Source organism: Rissa tridactyla, chromosome 19 (assembly GCF_028500815.1).
Source record: "Rissa tridactyla isolate bRisTri1 chromosome 19, bRisTri1.patW.cur.20221130, whole genome shotgun sequence".
In the NCBI taxonomy this organism is placed as follows: domain Eukaryota; kingdom Metazoa; phylum Chordata; class Aves; order Charadriiformes; family Laridae; genus Rissa; species Rissa tridactyla.
In genome coordinates, this window is record NC_071484.1 from 1,962,003 (window position 1) to 1,968,002 (window position 6,000).

The 6,000-nt window shown below is 53.3% G+C and overlaps 1 pseudogene; it reads left to right on the forward strand.

Annotated features, from left to right (window-relative positions):
* The first annotated feature begins 166 nt into the window (after window positions 1–166).
* LOC128919273 (feather keratin Cos2-3-like) lies at window positions 167–957 on the forward strand (annotated as a pseudogene).
* The last annotated feature ends 5,043 nt before the right edge of the window (window positions 958–6,000 follow it).

The window sequence follows — 6,000 nt, forward strand, 5'->3', positions numbered from 1 at the left end:
ATCTTGTGCTGGCACCGATGCGCCCCTGTCCCAGGAATCCTTGGGCCTCCCAGCCCAGCACTGAAAAGGAGCCTTCAAGGGGGAGTGGGTACGGCCAAACAAGGAAATGAAAAGGCAGCCGTGCAGGAAAACAAAACACAGCCCGTATCATTAGCTGGCATGTTTTGCATTTCAGATGAGCTTCTCAGAAAATTATGACTTCCACAGAGGCTTTGTCTGGACCCGGGGCAGTGCAGGCCCAGTATAAAAGCCATCCCAGCTCTTCACTCTCTCATCCGCTTTGCTCCCCTTCTTCTTCTTTGGAAGCAAGTGAGTTGGAACTCTGTCCTATACCGGGGCTTGGGGCTGCCTGTCCTGGGAGGGGAAGTGGGGAGACGGTCTGGTGCGGAGAGGGGCTGGGCCTGGGCGGAGGGGACTCTTGGGCGGAGGGGACTCTTGGGCTCTTGGCTAGGAAAGAGCTTTCCTGGGCCTGGCTCTCTTTGCATGGTGCCCGCGGGGACAGGCAAAGAGGCGCATGGGCCTCCCTGCACAGCCTCCAGCTCCCCGCCCAGCATGGGCCTTGGCTCCCTGGTAGCTGGCGGACAGGCTGCTCCTCGCGCGCTCCCATGTTCCTCCCTGCCCTTTCCTCCAGGTGCCCTCCGGCCCCGCAAGATGTCCTGCTACAACCGGTGCCAGCCCTGCCAGCCCTGCTGCCCGACCCCGCTGGCCAACAGCTGCAACGAGCCCTGTGTCAGGCAGTGCCAGAACTCCTGCGTCGTCATCGAGCCCTCCCCCGTGGTGGTGACCCTGCCCGGCCCCATCCTCAGCTCCTTCCCGCAGAACACCGTTGTGGGATCCTCCACCTCCGCTGCCGTTGGCAGCATCCTCAGCTGTCAGGGAGTGCCCATCAACTCTGGCTGCTGCGACCTCTCCTGCCTTAGCAGCCGCTACTGTGGGAGAACATGCCTGCCCTGCTAAAGCTGCCGCAGGCGGCCCCACACGCTGACCCCCCAGGAACCCAGAAGACGGTAATGGACTGAGCACAGAGATCCTGGCCATCGCTTTCAGAGGGACTCAGCATCCACGGCTCCAGCTGCAAAGGAAGGCGGGAGGAGGCGTGCCTGCGCTCTCTGAACACATGCCCTTGTCTAACTTGCCTGTTTCTCACTCTCTTTCCTTTCTCTCGTTACTCTGTTGTCTTCTGCTCCCCTGGGCTGAGAGCACCTGCCAATCCCCATCCAAGGAAGGACCTACTGCCCCTCTCCCTCTTGGGGCAGGCAGGCAGACAGGCAGGCAGACTCCCAGTGCGAACTGCACCCTGGCCAAGGGGCAAAGACTCCCAGCTTCTCCTGGTGCTCCCTGCACCGCAGCCCCCACTCAGGGCACCTCCTTTCCATCTTTCAACTCATTAAAGTTCTGCTGCATCCCAGCCTGGGCCTCTGCGTGCTCCTTCTCTCTCTGGATGGTATCCGTGGCTGCCAGAGAGAAAGCTGTCACTCCAGGGAGATCTTGCAGGCACAAAGGAGCGCCATGGGCATTCGTGGAGGAAGGGGAGAGTGAGACACAGGTGGTGGGCTCCTTCCAACATGCTGTCCCTTGCAGCTGAGGAAGACGGCCCTGTCTTCCAGGGGGGGTCAGACACCGTCAGGGCCTGCCTTGCTGCATGCCTACACAAAAATGGCCTCCTCAGCCTTCGAGCACACCCTGCCGATGATGGGGAGCCCAACCACCGCCCCAGTGAGGAGTCCATCTCCCCGGCCGCACTGGCTGGTGGTGGTGGTGGCACTGGGAGCTGGTTGTGCATCCAGCAGCACCTCTGGACCCTCCCTGGCGGTTGGCTCTTGCTTCAGGAGAGTTCCTCTCCCTCTGGCAGGTGTGATAGCAGTGATGGTGGTTGTGTGACAGGTTGCTCCTCACGCGCCCCTGTGCTCCTCCCTGCCAGCTCTCCCCGGTGCACCTCTTGCCGCAAGTCAAGACGGCGTAAGTTTGCAGAGGTACCAAGTTAGGCGGGAGTGTCGATCTGCTTGAGGGTAGCGTGGGTCTACAGAGGGACCTGGACAGACCGGCTTGATGGGCCGAGGCCGATGGTACGAGATTCAACATGGCCGAGTGCCGGGTCCTGCACTTGGCTCACAGCAACCCCATGCAGCGCTACAGGCCTGGGGAAGAGTGGCTGGAAAGCCGCTTGGCCGACAAGGACCTGGTGGTGTTGGTCGACAGTTGTCTGAATAGGAGCCAGCAGTGTGCCCAGGTGGCCAAGAAGGCCAACAGCATCCTGGCCTCTATCAGGAATAGTGTGGCCAGCAGGACTAGAGAAGTGATTGTCCCACTGTACTCAGCACCGGCGAGGCCCCACCTCGAATGCGGTGATCAGCTTTGCGTGCCTCACTACAAGAAAGACATTGAGATTCTGGAGCAAGTCCAGAGAAGGGCAATAAAGCTGGTGAGGGGTCTGGAGAACAAGTCGTATGAGGAGCGTCTGAGGGAACTGGGGTTGTTTAGTGGGGTGAAAAGGAGGCTGAGGGGAGACCTTCTCGCTCTCTACAACTACGTGAAAGGAGATTGTAGAGGGGGGGGGGTCGGTCTCTTGTCCCAAGTAACAAGCAATAGGACCAGAAGAAATGGCCCCAAGGTATGCCAGGGGAGGTTTAGGATGGATATTAGGAAAAAATTCTTCACAGAAAGGGTAATCAAACATTGGAAGAGGCTGCCCAGGGAAGGGGTGGAAACGCCATCCTCGGAGGCCTTTAAACGACGGGCAGACGTCGTGCTGAGGGGCATGGTTTAGTGGTGGTTTTGGCAGTGCTAGCTTAATGGTTGGACTCGGTGATCTTTAAGGTCCCTTCCAGCCTAGGTGATTGTAGGATTCAATGATTCTATGATTCTGTGATCTCCAGCTACTGCCTCTCTCTCCCTCAGCCGAGGCAGAGAGGTGGGCTATTCCTCTCCTACCTCCCTCTGTGGCTTCCAACTACAAGCCGGTGCTTCTGCAGCAGTTCAGCTCTCCTGGCGTTGACTTAGCCTACCTTGTAGGTCTTGCCGGGATCTTGTCTGCCCACAGTCAGGCTGCCAGCAGTTCCTCCAGCACAGCTAGGAGAGGCGGAGTTTCTAAGTGCAGATGTGGTCTGTTTCCTCACAGGTGAGAGACAGCTCTGTCTCTCTAGGTATGCGCGTAGGAACAGCACATAGGAGGATTTGTGTTATCTGCAACAGGGATGTGTAGAGGCTTGTTCCCCCTTTCACGCCCATTGCTCACAACAGGTCTCCCATCCTTTGCCACGCGCCATCTGCAACCTTCCCTCTCCTGAAAAGATAGCTGCTGGTTTTGCTGGAGGGTCAGCAAAGGGCCTGCATTAAAAGGGCCTCCTCAGCCTTCGAGCACACCCTGCCGATGATGGCGAGCCCAACTACCACCCGAGTGAGGAGTCCATCTCTCCGGCTTCACTGGCTGGTGGTGGTGTCTTTTGTTTCCGGAGGGTTTCTCTCCCTCTGGCTGAGGTTCACAGCCCTCAGCATGTACAGGGTTTTTCTTGGGAAAAGCCCCTGATGGAGGTTGCAGCCTACCAGATCTGCAGCTTTGGAAATTACTTTAACCCAGCTGGTTAGGTGGTTACTAAGTTCAGCCAGGAGGTGTATATATTCAGCCCATCCTGGGCCTTCATACCAGAAGGAAATTCTGCAGCGAGGTGACTTTCTGTTGTAAGATGGTCCTTCTCACAGGCGACTGCCCACGTATTCCTGATGGTATGTTCCTAGGATGAGCTCTCCACTAGAGCCTTGGAATCTGGTCCCACTGGGAAACAGCAGGGAAAGCGGAACCTCAGGAGGCAGTACAGGGGAATCGTTCTAATACCACAGGTTTTGCTAGCAGTATGGTGAATAGACTCTCCAGACACAATTACAAAGCCATGTGGCACATGTTACCCAAACTGTTTAGAATCAGGTAATTCACAGGAAACACCATAGACAACGTTAGGTATTATTTCTCTGAATTCAAACTTGGCTATTCAGATTAATCTCTGTGGCTTCATCAATTCAATACCCACAAACCAAACCCACATCTTCCCAAGTACTATCACTCTATATGGTCACCCAGTAACAATAAGACCTGTGCTTTGCAGTCCTTTGGAAACCCAGTTTCATGGGGTTTGCCCCACTGGAGTTTTACAACTTGTCCTCGGGTCTGATGATGGTACTGTTTTTTCTGGGAATAGAGGACCTCACTCTTTCTGCCAGTTGACCCCTCCCAGTGGTATCTGCAAATACTGTTCTGCATCATCCCATGGAGTCTGGCTGTGTCCTGTTACGGTAAGACAAACTTCAACCACAGCAAGGAACCAGTCTCCAGAAGTGTTTTTAGGATTGCCACAAACTCAGAGGTGACAAGGACATCTTATTCCATGGACGAATGATGAGAGGTTGTCAGAAGAAGGATGAGGGATACATACCACACAACAGGGAGCACGTGGGGTACTCATAGAATCATAGAATCATAGAATCTTCATGGTTGGAAAGGACCTTTGAGATCATCGAGTCCAAGACTCATGAGTGTGCCACACTGAGTGGTGTGGATGGCACAGCCCTGCACCCTCGAGCAGGAAGGGGATGTGAAGGGATGGATTGATGGGGAACTGGGAAAGTCACCCCCACTTTTAGGGCCACATCCAGGATGACCACATGCACCAGACACTGCAATGACAAGCTCTGATCATTTCCGTTTATTCTAAATTTGCATTTTCTCCCAAAAAACTGCAAAAAATCATAATCATAATCTTTCTCCCCCCTCCCACAGTAAGGTCGGAAGCATTAAGGTTTCAGGATCTCCTAAATGTGCCCCTAACCCACAAAAATTCTGCACCTCTTCATCATGAAAAGAGTATCCCTGAATATACGAAGGTTCCCAAGGCTGATGTAGCCTTTCTCAGCTAAGGAACTCCTCCCCTTAGAGAACACTCAGGAGTCGGTTGTAGCCTATCTTCCCACAGTCTCCTGAGATGGACAAGAGGAGGAATGTGTCCAAGTCAGGAAGTGGGACAAGGGCTGTGAGAAAAGAGGGAGTGTTTGTGTGAGTGTGTGAATTTAGAGTGGAGAAGTTGCTCACATACTCTGACTGGCAGAGAGACATTAAGTTCCAAAAAGCAAGGGACACGCCTGAGGGAACTTGCCCAGCACCTCCCTCACCCTACAACCACTGTAAGACACAACAACTCATCTGTGACTGTGATAGTGCCACAGCTCTCAAAAACAGTGCATATCCTGTGAGGAGGGACTGGGGAAACAGCAGGGTCTGAGGGTGAGCAGGGGAATTTTGGAAGCATGTTGTGGAGCCTCAAAAGTAATGAGGAAGGCTTTGGAGTAATTCACCATGAACAGAAGGGACAAATTGTCATCTAGCCCCTGTCAGGCTGGTTCTACTGAAATCAGTGTGATAGCTTTAGGTCCTTTGGTCACAACAAAGGCATGTCATATGGTCTTTGATGAACATCATAATTGCTCCTGAGTGAGGCTCACCTAAGTTATCTATCTCATTAGACCTTAGCTTCTCTCTGCACAGACATCAATAGGTCTCATCCAGCATTCCCTACTCTTTGTACAAACTTTGAATTCTGCACCCAAGGGTTTGCATCACAGCTAAAAGGCAGCATGAATTCTTCCCAATGACACTTGGGGATAATTTTCCTTACAAGGAGGTAGCTAAGTGGGCAATTCAGAAATGTTGCATCCAGGAAACTCAGACCATAGGGTACAGCAAAACTCTGTCATTGCTGCTCCAGACAGACCTCCTTGAGGCTGCATTGTAGTGATATAAGGCACTGGGGATAGTGTTTGTTATGAGCCTGGTAAGAAAAGCACTCAGAGTCCATAAGGTATTGATTAAAACACCATTTATTCGACCCATCACAAGAAAGAAAACGAGGATTGACAATCTTAGATCCTTTCAGATGCTGGGAACCCCAAGTTTTATTACATTGGACAGACCTCCAATCAGGGCATAGCACAGAAGGCAGATCCCATCTGTGG